Consider the following 23,800-nt stretch of genomic DNA (forward strand, 5'->3'; position numbering starts at 1 on the left):
TGTGTCCCCTGACAGTGGGCAATAAGCAGAAGCCAAACATCACATGACTCATCCAGCAAGGCAAGGTGGGCTGAGACCGTTGCCGTCATTAATGATTGTTGTACATTTTTGCCTCCCAATTCCTTGCACCTCTACATGTTCCTGTATTGTCTGAAGCATTGGTCTGCATGCTGTGGCCCTTGTCTTGTCCGTACTGACACACACATGCTAATAAAGTCTACGCAACTTCACTAGTGTTCAACTGTGATGAGTGTTGATTCGAATGACAAATCGTATGCCTCAATGAGCATTGCCCGTACACAGGGAGAGACTGACTGATGCATTGCACTTGGGGGTGAGTCCCTATTGACAGCTCCACATCTGTGAGCCAGACATTTTGGCTGGGATAGTTGCTGGTAGAACTGTGCTCTTACGTGTCTTCAACAATGTGAGTATGGTGTCCAACTTCTTGACATGTGGATCAATGTGATCCATCAAAACAGGCTGTGTCCACACAGTTGAGTGTCACTAGATATGTGAAGAGATGTTCTGTTGTCACATGTGATGGGGGACACTACTTCAGGGCTGCTACCGAATTTGACATTTTTACACACAGCCCCATTTAATACATGGACATGGGGCTACGTTGGGGGGTTGCGAGATTTTTGTTCATGAGCAATGAGGCCACCACTAGTTCACACCTTTACAGTCATCTAATTGGCCATGTGGGTCAGGGTCAAACATGCACATTGATGTCATTTCCCAGGGTGTACCTTTCTGTGAAATCAATGTCCCTACATTCATCCATACTGTTATACTTGATTGAGCATAGACATGACACATCTGTGTGATTTGGAATGTTTTATTCACATTCTGTGGAGTGTCGAGCAGGATCAGTACATGGCCATGCAAAGCCTACATTGCATGGTTGCCCAGTGGAGGGCCAACCAGAGTCCTTTGGGGAATGACAAGTTACTTGGAAGGGGAAGAGTTCAGTCTGCAGCCTGATTGCTGTGTCATTGGTATCCAGAGCAGATATGGCAGTCCATGTTGGGGTCCAGGTGAATGTCACCGAGTGTTTCGGGGGACAGTGGAAGGTGTTGTTCCAGGGCATGATGCAGAGGGCTGAACCAGGCAGGAACAGGCCATATGGCGGGGATGAATGGTACAACCTCATTTCTCACACAGTCATTACCATCCACATCTTACTCCTCTGATATGTCTTATGTGTCCGCTGTTTCATGTGTGTGTGGTTGTGTTATGTCTGCATCACTGTGTGCCATTGACACATCAGGGTACGGAGGTGTAATGGCTGTATCACTGTGTGCCAATGACCCATCAGGGGGCAGAGATGTGAGTGTCGAAGTTCCAGTAGAAGTCATCTGGGACAGGCTCTGTGGCAGAAATGGCAAGATGAGGGTCTGCAGGGCATGGAAGATCCCAGCTACATCTCGCTGATGTTCAGCCGTGGCAGCCATCCTTCCAGCCTATATCCACTCCATGTTCTCCATTGTCCTCTGCAGCTGTGCCAACTCTGTGCTGTCCTCGCTGGAGCCTGTCTGACTAGACAGTTCTTGTATCCGAGTAATGGCTCCAGCGAGGTCAGCCAAGAATTGTTGTAGGGCATGGAATGGACTGTGGGTGTCCGATAGGGACTGTGAGTGATCCCTGATGGGACTTATACACCCATCTATGGCATCCAGTTTTTACTGTCATGAGGTTGAAACCCACCCGCACCTGTTCAGCCAGCTCCTTCTGGCAGTCTAACACATGGTGTTGGAATGCCATGTGTCTTTCAATGAGGTGGTGGGAGCCAGTCATGGTGGTAGGTGCTTCCTGCTGTGTGGTCTGTGCAGGAGGTGGGCTCACCTCAATGCAGCTAGGCTGCCCTGCTCCTAGAGGTGGGGTGCAAAGGCTTTCCATGAGCCGTTGGAGGGTGTCGGAGCAGATGGCCAGGGGGTCCTCTTCATCATCAGTGAAGAGATGTCTGGTCTACTGGGCAGGAGGTGGTGATTGTCCCTCTGCAACGTAAAGGGGTGATGCAGGTTAACAGTGTGTTCCATGTATGTTGACACATTGTACATGTTTCCAGACAGACAGCATGACAATGTACATTGTGACTGTTTTGGAGGAGCTGGCTATTTGATGGGAGACAGTGGACATTTCGACTACATTGCGGATGTGAGGTTGTACTCGTACATTATCACCTCACAGTTTCCTCCTATGCCCGATGTAATTGGCCAATTTCTATGCACAAGCGGCATCAGTTGTGTCCTCTATCCTGTAGTGAAAGTGTTGCACTTTGTACCACATTGTCGTCAATGTTGATGTGCTGTGATTGCTTTCTGTGTGTGCTGCATTGTGGGAGAGTCACACCTGCAGCTCTGATTTAGCGGCCCATTATCCCTTTGAGGCGGCGTGCCTTTGACTTGTGTGCTTTCACGGTGCTGAGATGTTGGCGACTTGGGTCATTTGTGTTCTTGGACGGTTTTTGTGCTCGTGTGCATTGTTTGTCTGCTGATGTGTTGTTGGCATCAGGGGTTGTATGTGCACGTGGATGTGTCAGAGTGTGACCTGCTACTTTGAGGATGTGATCCACACTGGGCCACCTCAGTGTTGTGTCGTGCACCATGTCATGTATTTTGACTGCAGCCATGATATTGGTCATGCAGTGTCACTTGCAATTGTCAGTGTGGCTCACAGAGCCACTGCTTTGCCAGATTCAGCACATGTGCATGGGTAGGTTGTGGGATTGGTGATAGGGAGGGGGGACCCTTAGTGCACATAGTGCTGCAGTGTGCCAAGGGTATCAGGGACATGTTTAACAATCATTGTGGGTTTGCAGTTTGCTACACATAATTGTGCATGTGTGCCATTGTGCCCATCTCCCCTGTCCCCCCAGTCCCTGGTCGTTACTCACACTGCTGCTGTTGGATCAGGTCATATTGAGCTGTGTCTGGACTCCCAAATCCTTGCACCGTCTCCACAGTGATGACTGTGACCACAATTTCCTCCAGCTCATCCAGCGCCTCCTGTGGCGCAGGACTCCCACCTCCAGTCGCCATTGCTGCCTTCCTGTTGGCAGCGAGTTTCTGCTTGGTTTGGCTTTTCACATCATGCCAGTGCCTCTTGACCTCCTCAACACTCCGGCTGCATTCACATTGTTCATGATGGACTGCCATTTTTCCGTTTGTGTTGCCAATGACAAGTTGGAGGTGACGAACAGTTGTTGGTAGTGTTCTATCACCTCCGTGATGATGATCCGGATTTCCTGCGGACTGAACCCTGTCTTCCTCTTCCTCTTCTCCTTGCCCGTCCCTGAACATGGGGTTCCTGGCTGGTCCTCCGTGGGGCTTGTGGGGTTGGAGTCGTCCTCTGCACTCGATCCGGGTGCGTCCATGGTGCTACACAGTTTATTTTGGTTTAGGTGTGTTTTTTTTGTTGCTTTTATAGTACATTTTCCTGCGTGACACACGGGAATTGCAGGCCTGTCGCTGGTTGTCGCAAATTTTTGTATCACGATTTGGAGCATCACAACTTTATTGTGTCACCTTAAATTTTGCGTTATTGTTTGACTATCGCATGGTGCCGCCGGGTTGGGAATACAACGTTAACATCGTGTTATTTTGTTAAGCTAATTTTGCGATAATTATCACACGTTCTTGAGAATATCCCCCTATGTCTGATGATAACTGTTAATTATAGCATATGTCTTTAAGACTCACAGGGGCATATTCACAAGGAACTATTGCCGAGTTAATGGCACTTTATCGTAGCCAAAGTTGCGATAAATCTATCGCCCAATTCGCAAGCAGGTGTTAACAGTCCACAGCACCAGTTTACCAGTGATAGCAGCCGCAAAAAACATCGCCACGGATGACCCCTGCAACTATCGCTAATGAGATGCAGAGTGGGCATTCCTGCGTCAAAAGCCTCGACAACACAACTCCACAACATTCACAACGAACAGCCAGAACTGCAATAAGAAGACCAAACGGGTGATAAGGCGCGTTAGCAGCAGGAAAATAACACTTGCTCTGACCTGGTGCTAAGTCGGACCACAGCCTGCACCACAAAAGGGAGCACAGCCCACAGCCACATCGGAAGGGCAGCAGATGCCATGGATCCACTGGTCATGCGGCCTGGACACCCACGAGGGCCACAACACCCACTTCCACCACCCCAGGCCCCATACAGCACCCCTGGACCACCACCCAGGCAGAACTGACAAAGACAGCGGACCCACAGGAAACACACCTGCCTCACAGACCCAACACCTGACAATGCCATTGCCCAATACAGGTTCAAAAGGACAACCATTGCACGCATCATGACCAACAACGCCCAACAGGCCGACGGCACCAACACAGCAGACAACCAACATCCCACCCCACAAAAAGCTGCTGGCTGGACTGCACCTGTAGGCCCCTGGTACACCCAACCAACACCCACCACAGTTGGAGGAGTCACACAGCCAGCCACATCCAAGTTGCTCACACCTGTCCTGGACATCACCACAGCCTGGTGCCCCAGTCCCCATACATTAAACATAATGTGCAGGATCCGCTGGAGACCAAGCAAGGACCATAGGCCATAGCTGGGTGCACGCACATGTTGTAGGCAATCCACAGCACACATGTCATACCTGTGTCCCCTGCTGACACAGCACACAATCACCACAACAGAAAGCACACGTCTCACAGCAATGTGCAGGCAACAAGCGAACACCGTGGAACCTCCACCAATCTCACCTCCAAATACCCAGCCACTGTGCACGATTCCATCATTCTCCAACAGTCCATCAGCACCCAGCGTCCCCAGGATGGCACCAAGGGAAATGCACAGCCCCTTGGCAAGTTCCAAATGAACACCCCACTCACCTCAACTCCACAACCATGCAACTCACAACTCTGGCAATGCACACGTCACAAAAACAAAACCAACATGCAAAACAACATGCCCACCCACCAGCCACGACAGGACAACTCACAATGGAAACCTGGGCAAGCCGTGAACATGAGCCATCAATGGCATGGCACCTCAACCACACAATAGCCGATTGTGGGGAGAGGTGGCAACCAGGCATGTGTGAAGGATGCAGGAGAACCATGATTGGGAAACTACACAATTCCAATTGCAGAACACACCCATATCCATGGCGACATACACCTCTGGTGTATGGAGTGTGGTGGACAGTGGACGCAACCATGTCACCCCAGTCAGTGCGGAAATATTGCTTCTTATGTCCCCCCATAAGCGTGAGCGGAGTGGGATGGCCCGGCGTACGCCAGGCCAGCGTAGGGGTGTGAATAAAAAGCATGTAGCCCTGAGCGTGGTCCTCTACCGTAAACCCAACATCTCTGCCAGGGTGGTGCCACTCACCACGCCACAAGGCCGACGCCGTCCTTGTGAGCGGAGTTGCCTGCAATCCTGTATGCATGCCGTACCCCGGACTACTGGACCCCAAACCCGTCAGGCCCGCCCCTGCACCCCCAGGCCACACTGATCACCTGCTGACATCGGCGTGTGTCACAGAGGGCCCACCACGTGCAGGCGCAAGAACCAAGCCTGAGGCCCGTGACCTTGGCAGCCTCCTCAGACCATCACAGGCTCCACGACAGAGGCCCGCTTTAGTCCTCTTTCGTTGACGTACACTACTGCCGTCTCCGGTCTACACCACGGTCAAATAGGCCAAACATTTGGAACTGAGTCTTGATTACACCATGGCAGTGAACATTATTTAAGGCAGAGTTCACGTCACTATACTCCCTTCAATCTGGTGCCACGAAGTCTGTGCATAGCATTACAACCACACATGTCTGTTGGCCTTCGCAGACTATTGCCCTCGGCCTACGCTGCGCACGAGTAGGTCACAGAACTGGAACTGAACATCAATTCTTCAATGGCAGATTACATATCTACGCACGCAAGGAGAGGCGTGAGATGATGAGTCTGATGGGTTGCAGCCCGGAGGGAATAGGATCATCGTCACGGAGGTGATCGAACACTACCGACAACTGCCCAGTTGCCACTGTGCATCGACAGCTGGCTGTGGGCCCTTGCTGACCGCTGCCCCCGGCCTACACTGCGGTCGAATAGGTCACACACACCTTCAAATTCAGCCTCAGTATGTTTATGGAAGACTTCATGTCATTGTACAGGCCTCATTGCAGACTGCATCTCCTTTCATCCCCGGTGCCAAGATGTCTATTCCCCGAGATCTATGGTCACTTTCTGGTTGGACTTTGGGGGTGACTGAGTCCATGGACTTGGGCTTGTTGTCACCATCATGGCGGTGATACTGACTTCGTGGCAAAAACGAGGCCATGGCATTCTAGCCCACCATTTGCTGCTTCCGGATAACATCAGACCATTTGCCTCATGCCCTGGAGGACACCTTCCACTGTCTTCCGCAACACTCCGCAACATGCACCTCGGTCATTGATGAGGACCCGCACAGGTCGCATGGCCCATCTGACTGCACTGCAAGTCACCGTCCCGTGGCAGGGTGCCTGTGCCAGCCGCTGTGCATCCAGGGCCTATAACTCTGTGCAGCTCACGTCAGGGATACTGTCTGATTGAATTTTGGATGACCTCTGTGACAGTGGTCCTGGGCTCATCGACGCCATGTGCATGTGGCCCTGCGCTGTCCTCTGCCTCCATCCTCAACTGCGGACCACCAGGGCTCACACATCAAATCAAGTCCTGAGCGGCCCGGACGTCGCATCACCGCAGGAGGCACACGCCACCTCCGCCAGGACAACCTCCAATCACCATCTGCCAGAGTCGGAACGGTGGTCCTGAGAAACCTACGGAGTTGAAAAACACCTGTTGTGGTTGCCATCATCAGACTGATACCCTGCTCAGCACTCCAGGTGCCACTGACTCAGTGCCCCGCAAGCCATCGTCCATTACTGATTGTGTTTTGTGCTGTGGAGAGGCTGCGCAGCAATCTCATCTCAAGCAGTGTGGGAGACCTGGGACGTTGTTGAGGAAGCTGATGCAGATTTCACACCCCACACTGCATCTGCATCAGGAATATCTCGAAGGGACACAATCCAAGACTTTTTCTTCACATGAGCGAGCTCATCTCTAGTGCCCCAACCACAGTGCACTGCAACTCATGGGCACTTCTGTTTGCATGTTGTGTGTCCTCTGAACTTTCTCCTTCTCCCTCCATGTTGCTATGCAGGTGTTTTCAGTTTCCATTGCACTGATGTCCACTGTTCAAGTGGTTGCCAGCACCAAGCACTCCGTGTGGGCGGGCTTACACTCACCCCACACACATCCAGCACAGGCGTCACTGTATATGTGGCCCTGCCAATAAAGGGGCCGCAGCCACATCAACATGATATCTGTATGTGTCCCTGTGGTCTTGTTGTATGCATGAGGGCCCTGGGTCCTACAACATTACATTGTGCTGTGTACAGCGGATGGAGACATGTCACCGCAGGCAGCGCGTTGGAGCTTGGCCATGTAGTTTTGTCATCACCCACTCAATTCATTAGGGGAGTGGGCTGGGCAGAGCCAACGTGGGTATGTGGCTGCTATATGCGTGTCCCTCGGTGTGGTTCTGTACTGTGAATGTGCATCTGCATGTGTCTCTATGGCTGTGTGGGTCTCCTTTGTGGGGTGTGGGTGGTCCCTGAAGTGTAATGGACACCAACATATGTGATCTAGTTTGCCTTCCATGGGTTTGTACCCCAATCATGCCTGTTCGGCCACCTTCTTTTGGCATGCTGACACATGGCAACGGGGTGCCATGTGTGGGTGGGTGAACTGATGTGAGCCAGCTGTGCTTGTGGGTGCTTCCTGCTGTGTGGTCTGTTGTAGGCTCTGTGTCCTCCTCTGAGTACTTTGTCTGCCCGGGTCCTGGTGGTGGGTTGCGTGGGATGTCCATGGGCTGTTGTAGGGTGTCGGTGTCGAAGGTGTGGTGGTCCTCTCCAGCATCGCAGATGTGTTGTCTTGTGTGCTCTGCTGGAGGTGTTGTGTGCCCCTCTGCAATGTAAAGGGGAGATGCATGTTGACATTGTGTTGACATGTATGTTTGCGCATTGTTCTGGTCTTCATGCAGACTGTATGACAATGTACAATGTGACTGTTCGTGAGGTGCTGAATCCTGCTGCAGGACAGTGTACATTTGGACTACATGATGGATGTGAGGTTGTACCCGTACATTTCCATTTCACAGTTTCTTGCTCTGTCAGATGTAGTAGGCATGTTTCTGTGCATGTGCGGAGCCAGTTGTGTCCTCTGTTCTGCAGTGTCAGCTATGCGCATTGTACCACGTTGTCGTCAATGTGGGTGTGCTGTTCTTGCTATGTGTGTGTGCTGCAGTGTGCCAAAGGGATGAGGGACATGATTCTGGGTGATTGTGGGTGTGCAGTATGCTACGCCTCGTTGTGCATGTGTGGCTTTGTTCCCATCTCCCCCGTGCCCCCAGTCCCTGTTGATGTTGTGTCAGGTCCTCTCGATCTGTGTCCATACTCCCTACTCCTTGCACCATCTCCACACTGATGACTGTGGCCTCAGTTTCCTCCAGCTCATCCTGTGTTGCTGGACTGCCACCTCCTGTCACCGTTGCTTCCTTCCTATTGGCAGTGGGTTTGTGCCTGGTTTTGGTTGTCACGTCATGCCGGCGCCTCTTGGCCTCCTCGATTGGCCTCCTCGGCACCCGACTGCATTCTGGGTGCTCTGCTTGTGGGTCAGTTGCTGGTAGTGTTCTGTCACCTCCGTGATGCTGGTCTTGTTTTCCTGAGGTCTGCACCCCGTCTTCCTCTCCCTCTTCTCCTTGGCCTTCCCCGACCCCATTGTTCCTTGCTGGTGGTCTGTTGTGGGGCTCGCGTTGGACTCTGCGCTGGGTCAGTTTGCATCCATGTTGCTACGTGCTTTGGCTTGTTTCTGGTGTGTTGTTTCTGTCTTTTGTGTGGTGCATTTCCCTGCCAGACGCGTGGTATTTGCAGGCCTGTGGCTGGTTTTCGTGACTTTTTGTACCGCATTGGCCTTGTTGCATTTTTTCTGCGTTCGCGTTTCATGATTTTGTGGCGTGGCGTTGGATTTTGCGCGGCCAGTTGACTCGTTATTGGGTGACTATCGCATGCTACCGCTGCGTTGTGAATACTTGGTTGGCACGGCGTAATTTTCCCGCATTGGGATGCGATGTTGGGAGTTGCGTTAGGCTACTCTTGTGGTAGTTATCACACATTCTTGTGAATATACTCCACAATGTATTTATATGCACTAGGATTGGACCACCTTTGTGAGGTTACTAATACCAGGTGGTACATTCACGGTGAACATGCTCTTTCACTACATCATGACTGCACTTACAATAACTATGTCCTCCGAATCTGACTTTTAACCTAAGGACCTCTTTGTTTCCTTACCTTACTCTGCCTTTACTCTATAGCCATACCTGGAAATAACTGCTTTCTAGGTTTATTAATTTATTTTTTATTAGAGGTTCTAATTGAATTCATGAACCTCATTCTCTGGGTAACCAAGGACCGATTTTCCACTTCATCATTAATATTAGTTTTAGATATTCTAATTACTTACGCTAGGCTTCACTTTAATTAAATTGATAAGGTTGTAGGCCTTCTTATTAGGAGTCCCTATGATTATTAAGCACTAATTTTATGATGTATTAACTATATTGTGATTCCTCTATCAAATATACATTGACTTACAAATTTATATGACAACTAAATGTAACACCACTTTTCCATTTTTCTGTTTTATTGTCGAGGTTTCATGCACTATGATTCATTATTAATAATTCCAATTTGGCGCCCGATTCGTAATGGTTAGCACCAGCTTCTAGCACGATTACCTACATCAGGGTTAATATAACATTAAATATGCCAATAAGTAACGTTAGAGTTTGTGTTTATCTTTATAGAGACACTGATAGGCCTTCTTATTTTGGAAATCTTTAATACTCTTTATATACAATTTATAACTATTATATTACAATAACCACGTAATTTCGTAATTGAATAAACATTAATTTATCAATCTATATGCTTATCATTTGATATTCATAGTTTGAATTTTCTTGGAGTTTCCAAGCTCTATGTTCTACTATTAATCATTCCAATATGGCGCATAACGTTTTACGGTTACCACTAGTCTTTAGCATCTACAGTAATAGCCCATTTTTTTTCTCCTCGCCCTTAATACTGTGATCCAACATGGCGCTTATGAGGAATGCCAATGGTCATCCCACAAGAGGAGCATTAGAAGAAAGCATGCAAACGCATAGGAAACTTCAATCTCTACTCCCTGTGTACTTGCACTGGAAAATCAATTGGGCTTCTTTTTTCAGGGACAGCACACGGACCTTTACGTTGTTTGAATACTTTGGTCCTAACAGATTTACTCCATACTCTGGGACCCTTACTAAGAATAATATTGGGTGGGTCCATGATATGTTTTGCTTCGCCTATCGGTAGTGTAGACTATACTTACAGTTACTTCTTAAATCTGTAAGCACTGACTTTTGACTCTTTTGTTTTTAAGATTTCTACAGGTCTGTGTGTCATGTTGAGTCTTCGGAATTCTCAGCACCAGGACATGCAGTCTGCAATGGCAGATTGCATCTCTTTGGTGAGGGGTCCCTGGGTAGACACAACCAGATCTGCATCTCCAGAAGAGCCTCTTCAGTACCCATGCCCTAGGTACCTGGGGTACCATTTACTAGGGACTTACAGGGGTAGCTGAATGTGTGCCAATTATGGTACATTTTTTTAGGGAAACAACATTGGTACTGGGAACCTAGTTAGCAGGGACCCAGTGCACCTTAGTCAAAGATGTATAAAAACCAGGCACAAAGTGGGATGGTACAACAACTGGCACCCAGTTTCTCACATTGGGGAACTATTTTGTAGGTGTATTTACACATGTGTAAGGTAAATGCAGGCACTCAAAGTGAAGACATCTAATGGCTGAAGAGGCTGGTCCTTTGGCTAGCAATCTGTGCTGTGGCGGGAGGGATAATTAGTTGAGTGACATTTCAACAGACCCATGGCAAAAGAGTGTTGATTGACTGCTTCTATGTGCATTCAATTTTGTATGATATTTTTGGGGAAACGTGAGGCTGGCAAAACAGTAAAAACTGCCTGTAAGCCAAAAATCGAATGGGTTTTTCTGTTCTAGAGTAATAAGTCGCCGAGTCCCTGGAATGAACACATGATAGGTAAGAAACCTGTCTTTCAGGATTCTTCACTACTAGGCAATCAATGTGATTCTATTCCTTAAGGAGGCATGCAACAAAATAAATTATTTTTAGTTCACATTTTTTCTCCGTTATACCTCATGTACTAATCCATTTTATGCGTAATGCACAACCAACACCCATAATAAAACAATTCAGTATTTGTGCATTGAATCCAAACTGCATTTGCAATAATTTAAAAGTAAAGTTATCCGTGGCATTTTTTTATATACTTTGGGGCATTGTGAGTCACAATGATCACTGCTCTAAGATTGCTTGAGCCTAAGACTGAGACGTGGTCACAACGTCACACTTGCAAGGGACGCTGCTGTCTGGAGAGTGAGGGGAATGGGGACACCGTGGGAGAGCAGCCCTCCTGAGATGCTCCTGAGATACCCTCACCTCCACTTTTGTTGGTTGAAGCTTGTCAAGGAGCAAGCCCGGAGGGCAATTGTGGCCAGGGGGTGAGTGAACAAGAGTGCGCCTGAGTGTGGCAACCTTAGTGGTCTGCGCTGAGTGCGAGCCCAGTTCCTTGCGTAAGTGGGCCAGTTAGGTCTGGGTGCAGATTGCAGGGGCTCTGGTGATCTCCTGCTCGGCCAGCTACTTTGCATTATTGCTGTTCTTCACTGACTTTTCATCCCCTCTGCCATTCCATCACATTCGTTATGCCCCCTTCACCTCCCTCCCCTCAGAGCCCGGGCCCTGGTCTCTGGGATAAAACTCGTGAAAGGGGTTGGTGGAGGTGGGGTAGCAAAGCAGCGTGTTGGTGGTGCCGCTCTCTGTGCTCTCAGGTGAATCTCCTCATAAGTACCTGAAGTAGCTACCTCTCCTCCGAGATAAAGCAACTCACGAGGTGTGAGGCAGGGAAAGAAGGATTCCCTTGTAATTAACCCACCAAAAAAGGGCAGTGGGTTAAAGATTATTAGGACACCCAGCTCGGGTAATCACTACACCAGCCACACCAGCTACACCAGCCACACCAGCCACATCAGCCACACTAGCCAGTATAACAAGGTGGTGGCCATTAACCCCTTTAAAACCACATAGCACAAAACTACAAGGACTACAAGGATGAGATCGGGTAGAGTTCAGGGCAAGGCGCAAGCTTCCACCAAAAGGAAATGGGAGAGAGAAGTTACACCAGCAGATCCAATTGTAAAGCGGAGACCACAAAATGCAAAAGCAAGTGGTGCTGACCATGGTCACCCCTCTGCCCTGAGGTCTAACAGTCCCACATATGACTCAGAGCCAGATCCTGAGCTAGAGGCCCGCCCAAGCGCGTTACCCAGTTTTGCCCTTGCTGGCAACTTGGAGATATGCCAGCTTATAGTGAAAGATGAGGATAAAGAAGATAATGAACCGTGGATCAGCCAAAATCATCAAAAATAAATACTTTTGGCAGATAGCTAAATATGATAATACTCCACAACTAAATATGAACGATAAGTCTCAACTAAAAAAGGAGAAGGACTGTTCTCGCCTGGAATGGGAAAGTCCCTCCTATTCCCTTCCATCTCTCAATTTATTCTCAATTCTCAATTTATTGACCTCCCAAAATGTACAATTACACAGTTGATCATTCGGTCTTGAGCCTGTCAGTATGGTAACAGTAGGTCCAGAGAAACGGGTACAGGAAGATGCATCCAAGATTCATGCATTTGCTGCATTTAAGCTAAATGCTGATATGTACCCTACAATGCCAGATTTGCCGAACACAGACATTCAAGAAGCTATTGTTGAGGAAGAGCTATTAAAGAAAGTGCAGACAGTTGAACTCTCCCAAGTTGTGGTCCGTTATACTTAGGCTATCCGGTTTTAGGTTCAAACCTATAATAACTGAAAAAACCCTACTGAAAGGAAAAATGGCCATCATCAATGTAAACATATAAATACTGAAAAACACCTTCACTACCACAAATTAAGTGCCATTCAAAGAAAGGAAACGTTGAGTGAAAGAGTCGTTTTTATTTCTTCCTAAAGGGACCAATAAAATGACACTTTTTTATACAAGGCAGCAGCAAGACAGTCTGGACTAACCTTATTCTCCTTGAGTTCTGTTGTTTAGGGATGTCACTAAAATATTGTTTCTTCTTCCGTCTGCTTTTTTCAGTTTTGTGGTCTTTGGTCTAAAGATGCATTGTTTAAAAGCATGTTTTAGGTCCTAATTAGTTATTTTATAAACTGTAGAGAATCAGAACTATCAAAATCATATTTGATATGTTGGCTACATTTGATTTCACTGATAGGTAAAATGGCTGGTTTAATAAGAAGCTTTCTCAATATGTACCATCACATTTACCCACTGACAGAAAATGGGTGAAATTCTTTGATACATCAGCCCCCTTTTCTAGCGAGTCATTATTGATTGTAGGTGAACTGACAAATACCCCAGGCTTTAAGCATTCAATGCAAGGTGTAGTGACAGGTATATGTGAAAAGAGTGTTGTCACCAAACATCTGAGATAGTGGTGAAAACATAACACTAGACGTTTGGTAAACATGGAACGCAGTGTCACTTAGAATGCTGCTGCAAAATTTCCTACCAAGTTCAATAAAGATTGGAGTGATATTGTTTGTATATACAGTAATTCAGCTATGTATATGAAAAAGTTGTATGATAACCTGTCAAAATCGATACCTGAGCTGAAGTGCTTCCCTGTAAGAGATCCTTGTCACCTGCTAGATGGTATGCTGAAAGCATCTTTGCAATTTTTAGACTTCATGAAGAATGCTATTGACTTTGTACTCCATTCTGGTGCACTGTTTCGGTATGCTCATGTTGTGCTTTGTGTGGCATCCAAGAAAGAGTCATCCTAACTGTGTCATTTAGCCGGTGGTTCTCAGTCCTAGAGGCTGTGAATGCTATATTATCCATGTGGCGACCATTTACAGAATTCTTGCTTAGTGGTGATGCCAAAGGCAAGAAATGTGATGATCCTTGGTCACATAAAGATAGTGATGTGATAAAAGTACAGTCTACTGCATGCTTAGGATTTTACAGGAAAACTTGACTGCTGTATTGGGCATAATCAAAATACTAGAGTCTGAAAACACCAATGTCTACCAAGTGCTCATCATTATTGGTGTAGATGTGAAACATCTCCTTGAGAGTAAGCTGGGCGACACTTTTAGTGACTTTGGCACTGCAACATGCTCCATGTTAGAATTCTTGCCACTTGGTAAGCAAAGAAATGTTGAGTAGCAATTCAGGAAATTTTATTTTACAGTCTATGGGAAATGGCTTGCAATGATGCATATAAATGTCCCTTCACCAACCATGGCATTTGAAGCTAATGAAGCCTCACTGAGGTACTCTGCACAAGTTCTAGATCCCTTCTGCATTTTCTCCAGGCTCTGAAAAGTACTGCTTCACCTTTGACTGCTTCAATAACTGAGGGCAAATGTGCTCAATTCAATACATATGTTGCAGAACATGTCCCAGAGAATCACAATCTTCAGGTGCACCAGTATTGGCATGGAAAGTTATGTCATTGGGCAGAGTTAGTAAATTGTGTGCTGGCTGTTTTGGTGTTGCCCGTCTGAAGTGCCAATGCTGAGAGGGCCTTTTCACAGATAAACGTTTTTATAGGAAGGAAAGAGCAAGCACGCATGACCAAAGATTCACTAAAGAATAATTGTATGGTGTACTACAATAGGTTTGATTTAGAAAAATGTATTTGGACCTCACATATGCTGTCTATACACATGCACTATCAGTGCAGAAAGCAAGCAATAATTAAAAGCAAAACATTCCATAAACACCGGAAAAAGACTGTTTCTGTTGTTTTTAATGGTGCGAAAATATGTAACCACTGATAACCACTATTTTTTAAGGTATTGAAAACACTGGAAAAACCCCCACAAGAATTTTCCAAAAATAGAAACTGCTAACAGGAAAGCCTATTTATACTGAATTCAATGCAAACAACAGTATTGGCTGTAACTCATCATTTTAACAAAATGGACATTCAGGTGGACTTGGTCAACACCATGGCAATCTTCGGGGCAGAAATTGATGAGAAACTTAGAAAGCTAAATACACTAGTTACAAGGGCCCAATCAAACCACCTTAATGATTTTAAACTTGTACTTGCAAAGAGGTAGTAGACAAACTGGCACAACTTCTCGTAATTATGGAAGGAATCCTGGTAGCAGTTAAAAACAGCCTGAGCCCTGAGGCCCGGTCTGGGTCTACATCAAGAGAGGAATTAAACAGATTGAAGATAGCAATCCCTGGTGGTTAAGAAGATTTCAATAAAGTGTTGGCAATTGGAGAATGTGGGGAAATAGAGGAGCAAAATCCAGAAACCCAACATAGGCCTCTATATGAGTCTCCTGATGGTGGCAATTTGAAGAACAAACCTAAATTGAAAAGAAGCGTGCAAGGAAAACAAGGAATACAATCTACCCTGGTCATACAGTGATCATTCTTCCCTCGTTAACATTTCAGCAGGAGGACCTAGACCATCCTGTGAAAGTCCCTGCGGATCTGGATACATTTAGCACTGTTCCAGCACCAGCTCGTGATACTGCTCACAACAAACCAACATCTGCTGTAAAATTTACGATAATTCCTACCACACACAGTGTGCCCCCTGGGTTAGGTAGTCCGTTGATCAGGAGAACATTTGGTATGCAAGAAATCACCCGAGAGGCTCCCACATTGGGATCCACATTGTGGCCTGAGAACTTGCAAGTGAAAGTGTTTAAAGAGGAGGAAACTGAAACTCAACCTATAGAAGAACAGTGCCCCCTGGAGCCCCAAGTGCTGGCAGTAAATGGAGCAACCACCTAGTGACATCAAGAGATCATTATAGCATTGGCAATCAGCCCTCCAGCTCGAACAATACTGGGCAGAAGCTGCTTTGGATCCTGAGAATTTATTTCGAGAGGCTTCCAAAATGATCTAAATCGTTCAAGTATCCTAAAATTGATCAAAGCCCTGCCAGGCATGGAGCATGCAAAGTCCGACAATATTTAATTAATTAAGCTCATGCCAGCCATAGGGAATCAGTACACGGATCCTACCCTGGTTACCTTTTCATCTTCGGTGCTTCCGGCCCAAATCTTGGAAAAGAAAAGCACCTGACATCCAGGGGTACTGAAGTAATCATTTTCAGGGGGATCGCTACCCCCATGTGCTACTAGCAGGGCCACCACTAGATGAGCAAGCGGTGACCAACATGGTGGTTGGCCCTTCTTCCTGGCACAGCACGAAAACAACTTAGATTTTACATAAGTGGCAGTTAAAGTAACCAAAAAAGCAGATTCAGGCCTGCAGCAAAGACTGGTTGCAAATAATGAGCATCAAAACCCCTGGGGCTGGCTACTGAGAGCCCAGTCTCGAACTGGGAGTAATTAGGATTGAGTAGAGAGGCGTCCACCAGTAATAGATATGGGTGGCCTCTCAGTCTGCTCTTGGAACATCAGTGGCTTACAGACAAAAGCCACAGATCCAGTGCTTACAGGATTCCTGGCTTCATTTGACATGTTAATGTTCCAAGAGACTTGGGTGCAAAAAAGTATCCTTTCATCGGATACGTAGAGTAAATAAAACTGTCAAGAAGAAGGAGCGCCTATGGAAGAGCGAAAGGCGGCTTTGCAACTTACATCACCACTAATTTAGTGAGTAAAACCGCAGAAGTGTATGTGGATTACCCAAACATGCTGGTATTGAAAATGGAGAGTGGGGCCAATAATCGCAAAAAATTTGATTCTTCTTATAAACGTATACATCAATCTAAAGAAAAGAGCGGTCTAATCTAAAAGAATGGTAGCCCAGCTATCCCAACAAGAATGTCATTACATGTCACACTGGCTAGTCACAGGAGGTTTTAATCTTAATTTATTCCACCAGCCATCAGAGGAACATACAGATGCGGTTTGACCTCTCCCTGAGCAAGCAATGCAACTGAAAATCAGGAGGGATAAACTCGGAGAAGAGCTTATAAAGGCCTGTGAGCTAATGGGCCTGCTGCCTGTGAATGGTCAGAAGCCAGCTGACACCCCTCGAGTCTGGACAAGAGTCTGGGGCAACCAGGCTTCAATATTAGATAATGCATTGGTTTTAATGTCCTTATATAAACTGGTTTGCAGCTATAGTTATAGTCCATCGTGTAGAGAGCAACCACAATCCTCAGGTTATTATGGTGAATACAATAATGTGTAAATATGAGGCTGTCCGTATGTTGCAGGGGGAGACTCACACAGAAAATCTTAAACGTCTAAAGTGGATCTCACGCTCCGTTAACTCTACAGCTGAGGAGGCAGTTGCAAGCTTGCATAACCTAGCTCTAACTGGTCCTCATCCAATAGTGGTTTGGGAAACACTCTCCGACAAATATGCCCAAAAGCCAGAAAGTAAATAGCCACAATAAGGGATCTCGACTTGCCTACTGTAAAACAACAACTGTGCCTGCCGATGTAAAAAAAACAAGAATGAAAGTAAACAAACTCTTCCGACAACTACATCAAAATTTAGGAGATTTAAAATTACTGCAAAAATTCTGCAATGAGAGACGGCACCTAAAAAGAGATCTGGGAACATAAACAAACTGCTCCACATGGCCAAATCAAAAGACTCAAAAAGATTTTGGCAAATAAGCAATAGGAATGAGAAAAGCACTGCAGCGGCAAACAACACAAATATCAGTGAGATTGAATGGGTCCAATACCTGAAACTACATTTTAAGGAAGATTCAATGGTTAAAACTAGTCCTCTCAGTTCCAAAAAAGACAAAGTTGACCCACTGATAATGACATCGGAGGAGGTTGAGAGCGTCAACAAAAACTCTCGGGCTGATTGCGCCCCTGGCCCAAATGGGCTTCCCCAACCCCTGTTTAAACATGTTATATCATATGGGGCTGACTTCCTGGCGTCAATGTTCAATTAAATTCTGGAAAACAACGTTATTCCTGATAGCTGGAGGTGGTCAATACTTCATCCCATTTTTAAGCAAGGTCAGGAAAGTTTTCCCCGCAACTACCAGCTAATTGCACTGATGGATGTTGAACTGAAATATTTCTCCATGCTACTATTACATGATTTGGAATCTTGGTTGTATAAAAATGGAAAACTCCCTATAAATCAAACTTGCTTTTTTAACGGGCCAAGGTACTCTAACCAGCCTTATGGCCCTGAGCCTAATAACAAACAGAGCAAATGCAACAGGAACATCTCTTTACATGTGTTTTGTAGACTCAAGGTAGCTTTTGATTTTGTGCCGCCAGAACAAGCTTTGGGCCAAACTTCAGTGATGGGCCTTTTTTACCCAACATCCTATGTGCAATTAGGCTGGTTTATTCGGCCACATGGGTCAATATAAAAATTGGAGATGGCATGCATGTATCAAGGAAAGTGCAAACAACAACTGGCATAAAACAGGGCTGCGTACTAGCCTTCCTACTTTTTAATCTTATTTGGTGGATCTTTCAGTAGAGCTAGATGGACAGATAGCTCATGCACCAAGCATTGGAGGACAACCAATGTCTCACATTTTATATGCTGATGATCTACTGTTGTTTAGTAACATTCGAAGAGGCCTCCAAATGTTGCTTAATCCCCTTGGTACTTATACACAAAAGAACAGCCTGGAAGTAAACTATAAAAAACCTAGTGTGATGGCTTGCAAACGAGGCCCCAATAAAAGTCAAAAAAGGGCATCTTAACAGAAATAAAATTACCTGCTACATATATTTAGAGGTCAAAACAGATGCAACTTGCACCTTTGCATCTCAGAAGAAAGTGATTAGGGCAAAAGCTAAGGCCATCAATTATGAATTTTCAACACAGGCTAGATCCATGATCTGAAAGAGGGGAGCAGTTATGAATGCCGAATTGTTGCCAACCCTCGCATATGGATCACAGATAATTTTAGGTGACGAGGCTCTTCTGCTTGACAAACTGTTAATCAGAGCCTATAAACAAACTTTCAGGCTACCTAGGTCAGCCTCGCCCGCTCAACTCTGGTTAGAATGTTTTCTTACAAAACAGTCCCTTGCCAGGCTGGCAGCATTTGTAAAGCTCTGTCATAAACTGCGTGCAGTGGCCGATAACACCTTGGCAAATCTAGTCTGGTCCGAGATTAATCTACAAAGGGGAAATAGCTCCAACAAAGAAATATCTTGATAATTGTATCAAGTTGTTAGAGTTGGGCGACCTTTGGAACTCTAAGATCACCGGACAAACCTTTAAGAAAGTGGTAAATAGGTGATCAGATTGCAAAGCTGAACCGCGGATAAGGAATTGCTGTACAAACGTCATCACTGTTGGCTGGTGGTGAAATCTTATTCAATCCCAAGGGAATCACTCCTGCTTGCTGAACCTTACGACCAGAAGGTTAAACAGTAATTTCTGGACCTCAGATTTGGAGAGATACCCACACTGGATCTCATGCCAAAATGGAGGATGGGCGGCCTACCTGAAGTCCGGACCTGTTGCTTGTGTCATCAGGAGATTGAGACTCTGCTCCACTTTACATGTATCTGTCCGATGCTGATTGACCACCACAGTAGAAAACTATTAAGGTGAGACTTTCTTGACCAGGGAATTAGATCCTGTAGGACTGCACTTGTAGAGTCAATAGACCCAATCAATATAAGATTGAACACTAGCCAAGTCCAGTTTTTGGACATTTAAAAAAATAGTTTAAAAATGTATTAATATCGAGTACTGAGTGAACTTGGTGGAGAGGAGGGCCTGGAACCTGATTTTAGGCCATGACAACCCAGTCATTTTTAGGCCAAATTTCCAGGAGCAGGTAAACGACAAGGACGGGTAGCTAGGGTCCCCCATTGTGGTGGATCCCTATCCCGTCTTGCAAAGGTTAATTTGCTTGATCTGGCACTTTTGTTTTGCACATTGGCACTTTAATAAAGCACAGTCTTGTATATAGGTACCTTATTTGGCTGAAAATCATTGTCCACTTAGCATAGCACCTCCACCCGCTCCTTGAGTTTGCACACAAGCACTTTACCACCTATCTCGGTGTATTTAGGAGAACGATAATTTGCAGTCCTGCAAATTTCCACTTCCCTCCAATTAGGGATATTGTTGGTGCTTGATCAGTCATACCGAGATATTTATCATCTGTGGTTGGCATTTTTATCTTTATAGATAAGAAGGGTTGAAAGAAAATGTAAAAATCAATTAATATGATGCTCAATGGCTGAAGTAGCTATATGATGACCTTGTATTCTTATTTTTTTTTATTGCTTTGTACTATATGATTGTGATGTGTATATTGTTTGAATTGACTAATAGACCATAAACAGTTTCTTACTGCATCTAACTGCAGTTTGTGGGTAATCCCTGTAGTAATGAGGTGCTTGGCATAAATGAAAGGTTTCTGAACACTAGGGCTCTGGGGAGCATGTACTAAGAGTACCTTCCCAAAAAGAGGTCACACCTTACACACTGACTTTTGGCGCGTAAACTCTGGTTTTGCAAAGATACATACGAAATAATACATAGGTCATATCGCGAATCACCATTTTGAAATCACAATTTGCAGGGAGTTGCACAACAACTTGTCTAATGAACCTTAATACCTCAGGTGGCAATTTGAGGGCCCACGTGAACAGCAGACCCCGTCCCTGTATTTGCATTCCCATATCAAAACCTTATTTTTATTAAGCCGCACCAGTTCTTGTAAGGAACCGATGCTGCTTAAAAAAAACAAAGCACATCCTGGGGAGCACCTGCACTACTACCCACTTCTCCTTAGTTTGTGAACATGATTCCAAGGGGGGTGGGTGCTTTCCCTTTGGTAGTAACCAGTATTCCCGAGTCAGTAACCAGCTCCTTTGAGTTGTTAACTGTTCAGTGGATTGAGACCAGAATTACTTCCAAAAACCATTCATATATTGCATGCTGAGTCACACAACTTGGAAAGAACGCCCATTTTACCCCTTCCAGACTCCTATTCTCTACGGGTTGCAAATACTAAATAGGCATTTTTGCAGTCGCATACTCAGTGATATTGCCAATCGCAGGGGCTGCGATAGCATACTCCTTTCATACATCTGGCCCTATAACCCTTAACAACAGCAGCTAATGACAGGGCAGTTTCAATTTGTGCAAGTCATTCTGGGTGATTGCCAGATGTATTGTTTCTACCATTGACTGTATCCTTAGTACCAATGATAGTGTGTTTCAACGCCAGGCTTTGCCTTTGAACCGCCTTCTCTTTAGGAGATGGGATGTGAACATCCTGCTCCCATATGGACTTCACAAAGACTTCTCAATCTGTCGCAGTGCTCAAGGCTCCAATAAGATTTGACCTTACAGTAGGCTGGCTTTCTGAGCAGCTGTCTTGTCACTGCTTTGAGGCATGACTCCTCTACAGCACCCTAGAGCAAAGCTTTTCTGCATTATTAATAAACGTGACAGAAGTTGCTTTTAATGACCTTTTTATGCTTGCATGAATAGACTGAGTCATCGTGGGTCTTTGCAGTGAATTGCAATAGCATCATGTACTCTCCATATGAATTGTAAACCCTATCACCAAAGATTAGCAAGCGTTTTTTGTTTACCAAAAGGCAACGCAGTTTAGTGCAACCGTTGGTCGCACGCTTGCCACAGTACATGAAAAACAAAATGTACCCTTCAAATTTTAATGGATAGTTTCTTCTTCTTCACCATGTGAAATCCACAAAAGCATCAAAGAATTTCCTGGTAAATGTCACGAGCTGGCACCACCATGGTAAGCAACAATAGCTTTCGTAACATCCTGAAGTGTCTGAATGAAATCTCCGGAATGTCATCGTTGGCATGGAGCCGGCAAAGTCACGCGGTGAGCGTGGTGGTACCCGCAGAAGACGCTGACAAGAAAATTATGTTCTTAGATGTTTATAAAACAAAATGTTCCAGTGGTAATTCAAAACCCGCTAACACAGTGTGACAAGTGGCTATTTATAAGGCCTAGGAATGAGGAATGCGAGGGCCCTCTGTTAACCTGCTTTAAAAGTCATTCATTTGCTTTAAACAAAAAAAAGTGCTGTGTATATCTTGAACCTTAAAATGTTATAGACCCGGCTCACCCAAGAACACTATTTGCCTTCCGGGCGCTCATTAGTCTTTAGAATTGTCGTGTCATTAGTTTGAATAACAACAGGCACAGTAGCTGCTCTCCAAAAGGTATAAATCAGTTGAATTTTTGACCTGCAATTTCTTATTCGCTCCTTTCGACGTATCTATTTTTTAAGTGCGTTGCCGTTGGCGCGTGACAAACTCACCCGGCAAAGAGGTATTTGGACTTAGAATGACGCGTCAGCACATCGTGCTGCCTTAACCAGTGCTTGGAATGAACATTTGGAAGAACAGGTTTTTACTCTACCAGGGGATCTGTTTGCAGCTGAAAAGTTCAAGTACGCTCCCATTCAAAGCATCGTGCCGCTGCTTAAAACCGGAAGCAAGAGAGGCTTTCCTTCGAAGAATCTTACATGTATTGTGGTGATTCTCGAAAGCGTTGATGGGTACAGGACGTAGAACTACGGGAGTGAAGAGGAAGATCCTGAAATGTTTATGTGCATCACTAGTATTTTTACTTAATAGAATGTATGGCAATATGAAATACTTCAAGGGTCATCAATTGATAGGGTCATGGTCAGCGATACTATACTATAGATACTCTCTGACTGTAGCATGAGCTATTTGGCTCCAGCGTGAATATGATTGGCTACAATGATCCCCTTGGAGAAAATGGGTACAGAAAGTTGAATATGGTGATCTTGGACCAGAGATGGCTCTCAATATAGGCAGCCCACAGTCTGGCAACATAAGGCTCTGATAGTGTAAATTGCACCAGTGACAAAGAAGGCTCAACATTTCTGTTACTTTCCTAATTCCAAGGATTGTACTCGCCCAGACATAGATCTTGACAAAATCTCTCATAGTAAGCAAGCCCAGAAACACCACAGAACAAAATATATATTTCCACAGCAACGATGCAGTAATCAAGTGGTATCGTCAGTAATTTTCAGGATGCTATGACTTTAAACAGTACAACCAGAAGTTTTCTCTGGAGCACAGTAGTTCTTCTTTTAAGACATGTTCTACTGTGCAAATCTTGAAATCTCCTAGCAACTGGTTCACACGGTTTAAATGATCAGCTATATGCTGGTCAAGCTTCTTTTTTTTAAGTTTAGAAAGCTTTATTTAATATCATAAGCCAAGTAAAACATCATTACAGAGAGAATCAAAGGCAGTGTAACAAAACAATAGAATAAAATTGAATTCTTACAATATTAACAAGTGCCATAAGGGAAGTAGGGAATATACTTACAGGAAAAGCTTTTAAAGGTTTTTTAATTAATGGACAGGGAGGGGCAGGAGGAGAGAAAAGAAAAAAGGAAGTGGAAGGAAGGGAGAAAGGCAATCAATATACAAAGTAAATACTTGTAATTAACGTGAACTAATAAATGTATATATAAAAAAAAAGCTGTATATTGGTCATGAATAAAAAAGGATATCAAAACAAGATATTCAAGGGACAATTTGAGAGAGAAAGTTAGTTAAAGGCAACCTTAACAAATCTTTTTTGATCAGAAGAGGTACAGTGGTGGCAAAAGCACGATCCAGCCTATGGTGGTGGCATAATAAGTTCC

The sequence above is a fragment of the Triturus cristatus genome, chromosome 3_1, assembly GCF_964204655.1.
Source record: "Triturus cristatus chromosome 3_1, aTriCri1.1, whole genome shotgun sequence".
NCBI classification, from domain to species: Eukaryota; Metazoa; Chordata; class Amphibia; order Caudata; family Salamandridae; genus Triturus; species Triturus cristatus.